The sequence below is a fragment of the Nelumbo nucifera genome, chromosome 2 (genome assembly GCF_055504915.1).
Source record: "Nelumbo nucifera cultivar China Antique chromosome 2, China Antique-T2T, whole genome shotgun sequence".
Classification (NCBI taxonomy): Eukaryota; Viridiplantae; Streptophyta; class Magnoliopsida; order Proteales; family Nelumbonaceae; genus Nelumbo; species Nelumbo nucifera.
In genome coordinates, this window is record NC_142650.1 from 20705460 (window position 1) to 20721700 (window position 16241).

At 33.9% G+C, this 16241-nt stretch overlaps 1 long non-coding RNA gene across 6 annotated transcripts in view; it reads left to right on the forward strand.

Annotated features, from left to right (window-relative positions):
- Nucleotides 1-8014: 8014 nt before the first annotated feature.
- LOC104595108 (uncharacterized) overlaps nt 8015-16241 on the forward strand; it is a 31776-nt gene continuing 23549 nt past the window's right edge. For 5 of the 6 annotated variants that reach the window (XR_016082800.1, XR_002022582.2, XR_016082799.1 and 2 more), the window contains exons 1-3: nt 8015-8512; nt 8688-9022; nt 9531-9599. This is a non-coding gene — a long non-coding RNA (uncharacterized LOC104595108). Of the gene's footprint in view, nt 8585-8687; nt 9023-9530; nt 9600-16241 lie in introns of all 6 variants that reach the window. The other variant, XR_734832.3, reaches the window with a different exon arrangement.

The following is a 16241-nucleotide window of genomic DNA, read 5'->3' on the forward strand; positions in this document are numbered from 1 at the left end:
GTGGGGTGGGGGTGGGAAGGGTGAAGATTGTGACTTTTTTTTTTTTTTGAAAATGGGTTCTGGCAAATAATGCCGTTTGATATTGAATTATTGGTCCAAAGAGAGAGAGAGAGAGAGAGAGAGAGGGTGTGGGAAGAAGATGATGGTTGTGAATTGGTCCCGGTTTTGTGTCATTTTCCCCATCTTCTGCTCACTGGATAAGTTTGGTTTGGTTGTTCAAACAAAGCTGTCTATAGTACAAAACAGTTAGCAATGGATGAGATGAACGCCTTAGTTGTGTGGCGGGCTGTGGAATTACTAGCATGGTTTTCAAAATCGGACTAGAGCAGATGGTTGGACTGGAAAAATTAGGAATTGATCAGGTAATCGGTTTCATTTCACTCTAAAACTATTTTTTGGCCAAAAACTATTGATTTGTTCAATAACCCACTGACTTGGATGATCGAACCATCGATCTAGACAATAGTTTTGGTCAGTTTTTATTTTTTTTTGTTTTTTATTTTTATGTCAGAATGGATCCTCTGTTCGAATAAACGATCAGACTGTTGACCTGGGAACTGATCCTCATAATCCAATTTTAAAATCTTTGCATACCAATGATACAATATATATAACTCACATTAAAAGATTGAATGATTGTAAGCCCATGTATTTTATGACTGCTGTGGAGCATCAGCATTATGATTTATTCCAGAGCCTGAACAGCTTTCGCGTTCAGCAAATTCCTGGATAAACTAAGATTTGATGTTAGAAAGCCTTGCCAGCCGATGTAGACATGAGTATGACAAACTACCACCTGATTGACACTTCTGATCTTATATTCAACCAGAGGGATCGAGTGGACCAACTCTCACCTCAAATGGTTGTATTAATCAACAATATTTGTATTGATGTTTCAGCCTTTATCTTTCTCTCTTTTTTTTTTCTTATGTTGACAAAATGAGAACTTACCAAATTTCAACAGAAGACATTTCAAAAAGAAATGATTGAATGAGGTAACTGAGATGGTGGTACAGAATCCTGGTTGGACCCGCTCCATTGATTCCTCATTTGAACAAAATGTAAAGAAAAATACCAAAAAAATAAAATAAAATAACAAAAGAATAAGCCTAAAGCAACATTATAATACTTGAATCAAATCAAATGGCGAGACCTAGGCCCAAACCCAAATGACTAGGTCAATCTTTGATTCAAAAGACACTTGCCTTGGTTAAATATTAACTACTCTATGCATAAAACTACTTTGAGGCATGGTTTTTAAAACTGAACTGGTGATCAAATCGGTCAGGGGTCCGGTTATCGGTTCAAACGGTAACGGCTTATCTGTTCTGACAAAAAAAATAAAAAAAAAATATTTAAAATTTGAAAAGCAGTCAAAACCGTTCGAACGGTTCAAACGGTTAATCGGCCAGTAACGGTTTTAAGAAAAAACAGAACCGGTCAGGTGACCGGTTCCTAGCTTTTCCACAGTCCGATTTTGAAAACCATGCTTTGAAGTATTTGGAATAAATTTCGAGTATAATTTACTTGTTTTTCTTAGTTTTACATTCTTTAAAGTTATATATGCATTACCAGAAAAAAAAAAAACACTATATATGCATAAGAATACTTTAAAATATTTGCAATATATAATAAATATAAATATTTTTTCGAACTTTATAATTCCATATGTTAATTCATTAATTTGGGCAGTTGAATGACTGGCTGAAATCTTCAGCTTATGACCTGCAAAAGTTAAATGAGCTTTCCTTGTAGAACCTGATCATTTTAGAACTGCCCCCACAGTTGACTATAACATGAACACAAATCAAACTTGAGTTTAAATCAGTCCCCCATAACGTCCTACAGCACATCTCCACCGTGTATTGAAAATCTCTCTCGATGATGACATCATCATTTCTGATATTATCATCGGGAGATGTTCCCAATACACGGTAGGAACATGCTGTAAGACATTGTAGGGACAATCTTGTAGGAGGCTGATTTGATCTCATCAAACTTAGGCCATTGATGCAGATCATCAATTAGCAAGGATAGTCAAAAGTAGGGTCTAAGTGGTCCATTACAAAATCAAAATAGATCATATATACAAAAACCAGACAAAAAAAAATGCCAGGGAAAATCTCTCACAAAAGAAACAATCTCCTGATCTAACCCAAGCTAAAGGCAAAAATATTGAAAGGAAATTACTAAAATTTATCTACCTACCCCTCTCGCCTATTTTCTCTCTTTTTATAATAACTTTTTTGATGGGTATTCTCTCGGCGATTCTAATTTAGAACCCTCCAAATAGAACGAGAGTTGGTTAGAAAGGTCTATATAAAGGTTCACTAACTGGGTCAAATAGTTAGCTTCCGGACATGATCCACCCATTTCTGTCACATAGACTCATCCATTACAGAGAGGATTTGGCCATTGTTTTTGCTAACGTGACAGTTGCATTTGCATTTGTATTAAAAATACAAAAGTGACGAGGAGAGACTTTAAAATTAAGTTTTATCCTCTAAACTAACTTTTGCCACCTATAAATTCCTCAATCCTCCTTACATAGAAAATGTGGATATTGTTCCATGGGCAAACTCAGTCATGAACTACGTACCATATCCTTCTTCTGATCCCTAAAAAGTAAATGGTATTACAGTCAAGTTTCCCTTTGTTATAATATTCTTTTCTTTTGTTTGGTTAAGTAATGTCATTGTCAAAGTAGGGTTGCTTCTCCCCATTTAGTCCACTCGTTACTAATGCAAGTTGTCTGCAACTTGCGTGGCTTCTCTATACATAATATGACAAATCAAGGTTAATATCGGAATGACGATTTTAAGAGATATATCACAATATGCTTTGGATGCGTCAATGCAACTCATATAAATCATAAAAGTATATCAAGAACACTAAATATGTTATTCAAATAGTTATAAATAAGGCATGTACATACAATAAACAAATGCTTTAATTATAGACATTATATTCCCTTAGTTACAATTGGACTGATGTACATGAACATTTATTTGTAAATGAATAAAGTATATTATTGTTTCATATTGATATTGGTATGTTTTCTGTGAATTATCCGTTAAACTAAACACTTATGAGACATGTATTAGTTTATAATGTTCTTAGCCATTGAATAGACCTGAGGAGTTTATCCTGCCAAGACTAACACTGGTGTGCTGCCAAACAGTTAAAGTAGCTTGTCTCAGCTGCTAGGGTTAGACTATAAGCACAAGTAGTGTGTATTTGGTAGAAATATTGAACCTGGACCGATTTTCAGTTATGCCCTAGACCTTTGAGATAGATGAGCAAAATCGAAAAGTTACACATAACCTCAGACTTGATTATGATGTTGCACTAGGTATTGGACTGGGCTATCTTTGATGTGCCAATCAATGAGATCCATCAAGCATCAACACCTAGGCATTGTGAGGCAATTTGGGAATTCACCTAAGTGGATGATCATAATGATAGGATCGGCTTCTTTGTCAGACAAAGTGAATATCAGGGTTTACACTCTCTCTGATGGGAACCTAAACTGACGATAGTGGATTTTAACTGTATTGAAATATGTTTTTGCAAAATGCGTTTATATGTTATATACTACTATTTTATGAAAAATGTTTGCAAAAGGTTTTAATCCAGGATCCATCTACGTAGAGAGTGTGGCACTACACCTTGTAACCAAGGGGGAGGTCCTTCCCTGTCGAGCAATGTTGTGATCATTATGGACCAATAGGTTAAATGTAAGAGACCATTACAGGGTTGATTACCTAATAGGCTTTATCTCACTTAAGTCTATTATTCTTAAGTCTTCATAGGGTGGTTGAATCCAAGAATCATTTAGGTGTAAATATTGGGCCCAAACTGAGCCCATGTTGATTGGCTTAAGGGTTCATTGTTCTAAATAGTGAATTTGGCCTAGCCTCTTACAGAGGTGGGGCCAGACCCTTATGGACTTGAGAGAAACCTTTGTGGGGTTCCACACCATACAATGTCAGGCCTAAAGTGGCCATACAACACCTAGGGTCGTGAGCCTTTGAAGAAAATGGGCCAAATGCCCAATATTAATAAGATTAATTAAGATGTCACATGACAACTTAAATTGACATGTGATTTGTGTCAAATTTAGGTTTGGTATTGGGTATAGAGCGCTCATTCTCTCAAGAGGATAATGTTTAATTGTTAAAAGAGTCCAAATCCAATTCAGATTTGGATAATCTCCTAATTAGGTTAGGAGAGTGCTTCATTAAGAGATAAAAGAAGAAGATGGTGAATTAGACTTGAACACCTCTCTTTCTTGTTCTCTCTATCTCTCTTGCCTCCCAAGAAACCATAGAATGACCTAGGCTTTTGTCTTTGTTTTTGCAAGAAAAACTCAGAAGAATTTTAGGCTTAATTACCCCATCGGATCCAAACAAGTTAAATAACATATTTGCTAAAATCAAGTGTTGTTGAATCGATTCTTTGTATCTTGCACCATCTTCAATTGGAGGCTAGTTTTAGGATTAATATTAGGCGTGTAACCTTGGAAGCTGCAATTTGTGGTCTCCGTATCAGGTATAATCTCATTTTTCTTTGGTTTCAAATCTGATCCGATTCAATGCAAGAATGGTTCTAAAATTTCAGATTTCAATTTACTGGGAAATTAGTTCCCAAGAAGGTTAGAAAAAGATTGAAATTTCAGCCAACCATCTTGTATGGTTTAACCATCCATCTGATGGATTCTAACACTAATAGTATATACAAAGAAGTCCATTACATTTAACCAAGGTTCAAAATATAGACATGATGTGTTAGCTGGTATTGGGTGCATCATATTAGTACTTGAAGGCATGGGCATGTCCGTGTTGTGTGAGTGAAATGGCACAATGCCATTGAGGACATATAAAAGCAGTCATGACCACCACTAAAAGTTATATAGTGGTCATAATTGTCACTATTTTTTTATCACTAATTAGATCAACAAATTGCTATTCAATTTTTATCTATTTTTTGTACTTTCTATAGGTTGTTCTGATAACTTGGACCACTGAAATATATCTAATTACACTAGTGGTCCAAACTTGTTAAATCTATGAGTCTATTAGTAAAGTTATTGTATGACACATATTTTAGATTCCACTATTGTTTGATTATAATGTATCTTTTCTTGGCTCAATGTGAGGCTATGGTCTTTGTAAACATAGTGTGTGGGTTCAAATCTTTACATAAACTATAATGTATCTCTTCATATAAATTGTTAACATGTGCATTTCTTATATGTTTATAAATTATCTATAATTGTTTCAACCTTACATTTAGTCTTATTGATGTATTTGTGATTTTGTAATAGTTTCTATATTGTGTCCAAACATATTCATATCCATATCCACATCCAAGCTTATCAATACAATATGTAATATTGATATTTTTAACAAGACTCCAAACATCGATATAGTTTGATACGATACGCTGGATGGGGCATATTGGACTTTTGAATAGAGTGCTCATATATATATATATATATATATATATATATATATATATATATATATATATATATATATTTTCTTTTTTTTTCCAAACATGTTCAAGGATGTTTAGTATAAGGCCTGATTATCCCTAGAAACTGGTCAAACTCCAAAACTCTTTGTATTTTGTGTATTAGTGACCCATTGATGAGATACATATTAGTCAATATGGGTTGATATTTTGCGATATTTTGATCATTGATTTTGAAATTTGCACTCCACATCCAAGCTTCATGATCCATTATATGATATTGACATCAATTTCCAAGCTTCTCTATCCAATATGTACTTGTACATTACAAAAAAATTAATTTTAAAAGTAAGTTTTTTAATGGATCCATGGGCATGATAGATGATCCCTAGAATCACATTATAATTTCTCCATATGATTGGATAATGGATATCATATAAAAATTTAAAATTTTTATGATTTTTTAATCTCACAAATTAAAAAAAAAATTCATAAATGACTTACAAAAGAGATTGGATTTTGTCCTCACAAAATTAATAATCATAATCACAGTGTCTTCAGTCCTCACAACACTTTGCAACTGTGCATTAGAACATCTTAGATACTTATATATTTTCATTCATGGGAAAATGTTCCCAATGTACAGATAAAAAGGTGGACAAAATCTGGAGTCTTTATAAAATAAAAAAACATTAAAATTTAAAGCTTATATTAGTAGATTTACGCATTTCAAGAAACAAAATATAATATGTAAATTTACCAAAATATATAATTTTGAACATTAAAATCACAAGGAAAATTTAAGTTTTTCTCAAATTGCACCTAAACCCACTTTGAGGAGACAAAAAGATTTTGATTGTTTTTATTGATTTTTTCTTTTAAATCTTACACAGTTATACCCCAGGTTGTTTAGATATTCGAGTGTGAAAGGTCTGGGTTAAAACACCCTTTTCAAAAATTTCACAATTGTGCTTCCATACGCATGCAATATATACACACGCATACAGCCATACTTTGTCTATACACACCGATCAGTTTTCCCTTTTGTCTTTACAAAAACTGATACATTTCATACTATATTATTGGTAGATAATATCAATCAACATTTTAAACCCGGCAGTCCTTTAGGCTGCATTTGGAAACAATGTAAATAAATGTAAATGCAAATAAGTGTAAAATTGGGTTAGTTTTGTACTGATAAATTTATCTTCTTATCAAACATACTTTTAGTTGTAATGGATGCAAATATGAATTCCAATAAAGTATATGTTTTTTTTTTTCAAAAAAGTACTGACAGGCATAATGCAGATTTCTGATTCCCACTGTAAAGCTATAAACATTTAGAAGGTCCAAAAACCACACTCTATGCACCCATACACGCCTGCGAATTGGCGTCAATTCCGAACCAGTACTTACCCTAAATGTACTTTGAGCCTACAAATTCTAACCCTAGGGTTATTGGTCATTCTCCTTTTTTTTTTTATCAAAAACCCACCTGAATGCAAATTTACTTATTTTTTATTGATGTACTTTTGGCTCAATTTGAAAGTTTGAAAACAGTACATCAAATATATACAACATAAATACATATAAAATAATACAAAATATAAGATTTTACATTCTACATATTTGCATTTATACTCCTTCCAAACTCAACCTTTATTATCAATGTAAATATGCATTAATCTTTCATTTGTCATTGCATTGCATAAATGTAATATTGCCAAACACACTAGAATGCAAATTTACTGGGATTTACACTCCATTAATCTATTTGCATAATTTCCAAACGCAGCAATGGTAGATACTGTATGGGGTGGAGTGAGACTTTGAGTCTTCAGACTTGACTTGAGAGAGAGACAGCATTCTTGAAAAAAAAAAAAAAAAACTCTGATTTGGGCACATTGATAAGGGCACGACTTAATGTAGTGCGGAAACGTGTATCCCAGGACAAAATCACCCTCGGTTGGAATCTAATTCATTGGATTTTGTCATTCTGATTTATCTGACCCACTCAGATCTTATGCAGATATTTGTAGTCTTGTAGACCATTAACTGGATAGGAATCAGGGAATGGAACGATTTTGTAAATGTACGGTCTGAGAGAGTCTGAGACTGATGAGAGAGCTCGATGGCCGATGGATGGATGGATAGATGGATGATGGGACTCCCTCCCTCCACCTCCAGGCTCCATTATCCATATTCCACAACTGACAACCCGACATGGGATAGATAATACTTAAGTATTGCATTTGCATGTAAATACATGGAACTTTTTGGAATGAAAAAAACAAAAGAAAAGAATGTAATGGAGCATAGCAAGCCACGCGGGTTGCACGATCACATCAGGTGGGATTTCAATTGCAGGATTATAACGTGGCATTTGTCTATTGGCCTAGTTGGCAATTTCCACGTGTTTTAGGCTTTTGTCACGTGGCCACCAAGTACCACTACTGCCACTCACTGTACCAAACCACGCTTAGTACCGGATAAAGCAACGTCTCTCTCTTTCTGTCTCTTTTTCTCTGCACTCATTTCATAACCCACCTTGACCTGGCCACCTCTCTCTGCCTCTTTCTCTGAAGTGTAAATTCATCCGTTCCAACTTCTCTCTCTCTCTTCTATATAAATCGTGCTATATGATTTTCTCGCACGTTATCTCATATCTCTCTCTGTGTTCGACTGTCCGTAGATGGAGAAGCCTATGTTATTCTGAATGAGTGAATAGTGATCTCTCTCATCACTTCATCAGTCGTCTATATGCTCCTTCTTCCTTACGTTGACAGTCAATATGTTGCATATGTCTGCATTTGCACCTGCACTGCACCCAAGTTTTCTCTGTGTGCTCATTTCTCTCTAAAAAACAGACCAGATAAAGAAAAGAACAAGCACCTGAAGGCGGTGTCGATGCAGGTGCAGGTCCAGACGAATGCCATCTTGCCTCTCTCTCTCTCTCTCTCTCTCAACATTTCATGAATCTTAAGGTGATAAGACTCTGCCTGAGTCTGTCTGTGTGTGGGGACCGGCCGGGAGAGAGGTAATGGGAGACCGTAAAAGCTCCATTTGTCTTTTAATATGAAGAGGAAATGCTTGTTTTCCCCATATTTTGGTGAACCTTTCTAACTAATTTATTTAGCTTTTATTCACAACTCTCAATGCTTTTCCTTTCTGCGAAAATTGAAATAACGAAGATGGGTTTCTTTTATTCTCAGATTGTGAGTTTGAGGCTACAGATTATGTACAACTTTGAGTCGTTTATGAATGTGGGCTGCTTGAAGCAGGATCTTCTCCTCACAAATGGGCGCCTCACAGGCACATCACCGTGCATTGGTAACATCTCTCGTGAATAATGACTAATAAATACGGGAGATGTTCCCAAGGATATGCGTGTGAAGCGCCTGTGAGGAGCAGATCCGGTCTCGCGCTGCTTACCCAAAAGGATGTGGCGAGGCTAAGGCTTCTCTCATCTCATCTCAGGTATGGCGAGACATGATCCAAGTCCGTGGGGTTGGACCGTGGGAGCATGTAGGGTTGTCACTCGACACAGGTAAATAATCCAGCCTACAGGTTGTCACTAGTATATATGTATATCTCTCCAAATCAATAGGCTCCACCTTTTTTCCTCTGGGCTCTAGCTATTTCTTTTCCACGGACTGAATATTATTCTCTGGTGTTTTCTCCATCTACGAGCTCTCTTGCCATCATTCTCTCCACCTTAAAGAAACCTGATTGTCTCCTTTACTTGTTGGTGCCTCACTGCCTGCTATTATCGGGTCTCATGTTGAACGCTGAATGGTCAAACTATCGCTTAGGATTTGGTAGTTGGCTGTTTGATGAAAACTAAAATGGATGACATTGCTTGAAAATATAGATGTAAATGGGGATTAGAACCCTTTATATATATATTTTTTTCTAATTAAATAAAAAGCATATGTATTTCAAAATTGTTACTACTTTTGTGAATATAGATGTGAAAATTAATTTAATAGCAAAATGTCTTTCTCTTTTCAATTATTCTGACATGATTATGGTTTCATGGGTATATATATAACCAGGTTCTTAATGCGTAATTTATGAAGGAGGGGTCATATCAAGTGAGGTGGGCTGGTTATAAGTTCATTCAGGTAAGCTTGCCAAGAAGTTTCATAAATTAAATCTAATCCTTCACAGTTGATATCTTTATATATACAGTAGTAGTAGTACTACTTAGTGTTTGAATAGTTGAAACCCCCAACTATTAAGCTTTTCAGTCACATTAAACATGATCCTAATACTCAAATACTGCAATCATGTGATATAGAGAAAGAAGCAAAACAAGAAACAGAAATTTGTTAAGAACTTTCCACCCTAATTGGGAAACTAGACATATACACCCAAGTTTTTGGTCTAGAAATGTTGTCTCGAACCCCCATTAACCCCCCTTCCCAACAGCCATTAATTACATTGTTTTAATCCTCAGGGAATTCAACATCACCAAGGACAAAACTCTGAGACACAACACAACACTCTTTGCTTCATTGCGTCCTTGATAGCCAAATACTTGTAGACGCAATTTGTATTGCACGACTACTTCTAAAATTATATAAATGGAAAAACTTAGCAAATTAACCATGAACAGTTGTTAGAATTTTAATTTAATTGACAAGAAATAGGTATTGATTAGTGTTATTTAGCTTAGAAAACTAAATATAAAGGTATGGTATCACAGTATCCAATGGGATTCCTGCAATACCAAAATTTGTGTCCTAGATTTTGAGAAATTAAACCAGAGCTGTATCCCCTCCCTTGTCTTGTCTCCATGTATAAATCTACATATCTGGGCATCTTAGGAATGTGTTGAAGACTCTTTAGAGGACGGAAGAAAAACTAATTATATTAACATGAGATAAAGTAATGAAAAAGAAATATGTGGCTAGGGGTGGATTCAAGCCAAGCCAAGCCGAATACTACCAGGCTCGAGTTCAGTTTGAGACTATTCTATAAGGCTCGAGCTCGAACTCGATTTTGAGAAAAAAATGTTTTTATTATATATATTATTTTCTATAATTTATATGTATATATATTAAATATCAAATATATATATATAGATATTCGAGCCAAGTTGCAAGCCTCATGAGCCGAGCTCTAGTAGGCTCGAGCTTGGCTCATTTAATAATCGAGCCAATGAATTGGGCTCAACCTCGATTGAAACCGAACCAAGCTCGAACAACTCGTGAAAAGCTCGACTCGTTGCCATCCCTACATGTGGCATTGTGGCCTTGAATATAATTTACAACATATATGAATTAGGTGGAATAGTATGGTGAAGTATAATTAATGTAGCATCCCCAAATTGTTGGAATAAGACTTAGCTAAATTGATTGTATTGCCCCAATTGTACTTTCAAAACAAAAATAAAATAAAATATAATTGATCATTATCTGATAAATCCAAGGGGACGTTTTTTATTCAAAAATTATAATTGAATCCTTTTATGGAAAAGAATCTTATGATTGTTGTTTGTTTAAATCTCATTATTTGATTCATTAATCTTAAGATTCATCTTATTCATGCAATTTGTTATAGCTCGATGACTCGATCAGGACCTCATAATTTTAACTTTTTCATTTTTTATATTTTGAAGGATCATTTATTTTAAAATCCATACTAGAGTAATTGAGTAAGTTATTTTATTCTATTTAAGACCCACTTAAAAATCTTTTTAATTTTATTTTCTGTCATGTGTACATTAATATTGAAATTAAACTTAACTATATCATATTACGGTTATAATGTACAAGTACCTATCAGGTCAATGTAGATTAAAACGGGGCTGAAGTCATTTTTCTACATATTTAATAAGTTTTTATCATATATGTTTCATTTTTCTTTCAATTCTTAAATTTTAGAAATAATCATATATTTGGATTTTATTTAATCCAACCTTACATTACAATAGGATCTCTCCCTCTCTCTCTCTCTCTAAGGTCATCCATTAATCCGTCCATGCCCCAGCTGTCAATGCCCACATGCAGCCTCTTTTATATGGTTCAATGGAATACATAAATAAAAGATATACTAGTAGAAAAAACGACCATGTCATCTTGTTATTTACATTGATGCCATCTATAAAATTCCAGTTTCACACTCAAGTTCATCATGCATTGGTTAAAAAACAGTTGTCTCAATTATTATCACATTTGTACCATCTATAAACTCTAAATTTACGAAAATTTATGTATGCACGCATTATATACACATACAAAATATATTCATTTAGGACAGCTAAGGAATATAGGCCAGAACTAGAGTTTTTTAGGTAAATTAGGTTAGGATTGCAAGTGAAGTGGCACATTTTTGCGTTGATGGCAAAATTGATTGAGATGTTCTGTAAGAGCAATTAACCTCGGTTCCTTTGGATTTTGTAGTTCTAGGTTTCTATTTTGGAAGCACAAATCTTTTATCGTTTATTTTTTTACCACCATCCAATAGGAACTTCATTCATCTCCATCTCGTAGCTTTGTAAACATTATGGAAAACATCTTTGAGATAATATCAATGGCAAGTTTATAGTTTTCCTTTTTATGTGGTAGGCTATGTTTCATTTGTAAATTTGAAGAAATTTCTTCCACAATAGTCACAAGACCAGCTACCAAGGCAAATTTACATGCATGTAATATGTCTCAAATGTAAAAAAAAAAGTAATAAAAAATATAAAATAAAATTCTAAATGGAGAAAACATGATTTTTTTAATAGTTACATAGATGATGCAAGGCAAAGGCCTCAAAGTTTTCAATAATTATATCATCACTGACCATACAAAGCAAGAAATATAAACATAAGAAAAGATGAGAAAATTTGATAACATCACAACAGCAAATATATATGATAACATAAATGTACTTAATGTAGGGAAAATTAGATATAGAAGTTGTTCAATAGTAGGGTTTTGGGAGTAGAGTAGGATTTAGATTGAAGAGAAAATTAGGTTAGAATTACTTCGGAGTTGAGACTGTTTAAGATGAATAGCAGGGATTGAGAATCATTCCACCAAGAAATACAGAAGCACCACCACCACCAGCAGCAGGAATTTCTCAAAGTCTCATCCATCATCATGAGATTTTAGTAACTAGCTGACATGGTGGTCTGCCACTGCTATTTGACTAAGAATAAATAAAAACTGCATTTCTATTTATTAGGACTGTTCACGGGTTGGTTCGGTTCAGTTACACCTGATTTTGTCAACCGAACCAAAAAAGTCAGGTTGAATTTGAGGCGAACCGAAACCAACCGATAAAGAGAGAAAACTGATTTTAAATTTCATTTTATTTAACATTGGTTTAATCGGCTTTAGTTAAACCAAACCGAAATTAATGCTTGTAGCCTATAACTGTACCTATATGCTCCCTACATTTCTGACAAGTTGCAATTGGTTAGTTGAGTGTTAGTCAGTCCCTATATAAGTCCAACCTATACCTATAGCTGTCTCTTTGGTTTTCACTCCTATGAATAGACTCAACTTTTTACTTTTTTTGTGTTAGTCCCTATATTTAGCTTTTGTTAGTTATATCATAGGTGGAGATGATTAGAAGGTAGTGGTTGTCAATCAAAAGTAAAGGAGATGAAAAATATATAAGATATATGAATTACAAAAGGCAAATATGTGTACGTATGCTTGGGCCGGTTTCACATCGGGTTACAAAAAGCATAACCGCAACCGAATCAGGACATCGGGTTTTGCCATTTTTTAAACTAAGACCGACCATCTCGGGTCAAGTTGGTCTGGTTTGGTTGGTTTACAACATCTTCTGAACAGCCCTACTATTTATTAAGTGAATTGAAAGATATGAACTTATCTAAAAACCACTCAAAGGGAATGTAACAGTAAAATTCAATGAACAAGTTTTCCTTGCTGAGCTCTTAACACAATATGGAATGACAAAATTACTTGTACTGTGAAAAATTAAAAGGAAAGTTAACTAAGAAAACAAGAAGGTAATAAACTAACAAACTATATAACTAATCTAGCCAACAGTAGTGCTAACTTCTATAGTGAAACTTGGGGCTGCTTGGGATCTCCATTAATAGTCCTTCCCAAGGTCTTTGCATATGGAACGCTATATCTTAAGCAGGATGTTTCTTTGATGAATATGTTTAGTGATGTTCTTTTTTTTTCTAGTTTTTTAAGAGGATGTTCAATATTTTTTTGGGTTTTTATCTTTTTAAAATTTTATTATTTAATTATGACATCAAGGGTTGACACATTTGACCCAAAAGATAGAATTGTTGATCTGCCACCAAACAGGATAATAATTTCATTTTTGGGTCGATTAAATTTGTATTTTATTTCCATCATCAATAAAAAATTATTGTTTTTCACATTTCTTTTTTATTTTATATAATTAATATAAAATATTAGAGATATGCCCAAATTTTTTCTATAATTTTCTAAATTTTTATTTTAAAAAAATTATTACTTAACTATCATGGGCTGACTCATTTAACTTAAATGGTTGAATTTCTTGCCCGCTACATGGACAAAAGAACTTTTTTGGGCTATTTTTAGAAACATAAGTTTTATATTATTAAGTGTATTGGATTTGGATCTAATTAGCGGCATTTATTTAATTTATTGAATGAGTTGAAAATTAGAAATTCAAATTACACTTTCTATCTCCACAATTAGAGAGGCACCAAATTCAAAAATAGGAGTATTTTAGTCAATAATAAAGTTCATGAAGATTATTCATATTTTTAATGGTACTGTAGGTTTTTCTATATTTTTTTGTATTTATTACTATTTTCAAATTTATTATTTAACTATGGTAGTATGGATTTATCCATTTGATCTAAATGGATTATATACCCACCACCTAGATGAAAAAACTTTTTTGGGCCAGTTAAAAAAAACACGAGTTTTATATACTGTTTAAGGTATTGAACATAGATCTTATTAGTAGAATTTATTGGTGAGTTAATACCTTAAATATATACTTAATAAGAGGGAATTGGATGTAGTGAAAAATAGTAATTCAGATTATATTTTCTACCCTCATATACCAAGAGAAGAACCAAATTCAAAAATAGGGTATTTTAGTCAAAAAGAAACTTTCACATGCTCGTTCATACTTTTTAACTTGCACCCTTACTTCAACTACTCCCACCTTTTATTGAGAATGGAAAGAACCACTCTCTAAATCCTCTTTCTTGAAAATATAGGTAACCACTTGTCTGTCTGTTATGTTTTTACTTAGAATGATTTCAATTTTTTCAGAAGGAGAGACAAGTGGTTACCTATATTTTCAAGAAAGAGGATTTAGAGATTTTCTATTTAATTGGATGGTTTTCTTGGGCATTACTTTCTCGTATTTTATAAAATAATCTCTTTGCTTCATGTTAGCAATTGGGGGGACAGAAAAAAAAAGCTCCTAGAACTTTAGCTCTCAACACTATACAAGATCCACAAGCTTCAAAACTTCTATTTTATATATTGTCTTCTTAAAATTCAACTACAAAGATCAATTCATAAACTTACTATAATGGTTCAAAATTTACAAACTCTAATATAAACTTCAAAGCTATCCAAAGATAGCTTCTGATTGCATCAAAATGAGATGAATTCATATGTAGCCCATAAAGAAACTTAGATAATACAATAACAATCCACTATTAGTCGTATTACAATTAAGTTAATCAATGACAATTCCGAAAAATAGAAAAACTAGTTCTCTGTCACCAGTTGATTAATTGAATAGGCAAAAAGAGCCAGGGTAGACCAAAATGAAATAGCATCTCATTGTAGTTGATAACCCAGAGTTGGCAAGTAGGATGATAGAGGTCTCTTTTGGTTACATTCCTAGAGAGGCCAATAGTGTGTTCCAATGTCTGGTAGCCCATGTTTGTAGTCAGGCCATTTCTTTGGACCACAACCGATTCCTTCCTTAATGGCTAGAGGAGAAAATCTTTTGCCAATAGGGAGGGTATTATATAAGGCTTGATATATCTATTCCTTCATTTTGTGAATGGACTCTCATTAGGGGCTCAAAATTTAAAAATGGATGTAGCATTGAACAGAATAAAATGACAAAGCGTGTGTTTGGAACCATGGGCGTTTATTGAATAAACGTTGCCACATAGGCGCCACTTTAGCATTTCCCCTGTTGAGTTGGGCCGATTTCTAGTTATTGGGCCCAGTTATTTATCTTTTATTTTTAAGTTGTTAAGTTAGGAAGTTATTGGGCTTTAGGCCCATTAGTTTATGTTTTTTAAGTTGCGACTGTTCAACTACTTAAGTAGCCGCCCTACTAAGGGCATTCTTGTAATCTCTTATTCTTTAATTTGAGTATATAATACAAAGAGGGGTTGGTGGCCAGAACTAATTTCAATTCTGGTTGACATCCCACTCCTTTTCTTCTCCTCTCTTCTCTCTACTGTTGAAATTCTTAATCTTCTTCTTTCTCTTCACAAGGAATTCATCTAAAACTGCAATAATTGATTTCTATTTGGTATCAGAGCAGGCTAAAGGTTCCTTGAGCTGTTCTATCATGCAGCCCTATATCGGCTGACTGCATGGTGATTTGAGAGGTTGATCGAAGATCTCAAGTAAGCCTAATTTTTTGATTTTTTGGTGGATTTGTTTTGCCCTGTAGCTGGTCTAGGGTTTTCCATCAAATTCAATAAAAATTGGAGAAAGGGGGAGAGTCTTGTTTTTGTTGAACTCTTCAATTTTGACCTAGGAAGTGGCGCCCTAATTTTTTAGGGTTCCTTGGAGTTTTCTGAAGGGTGT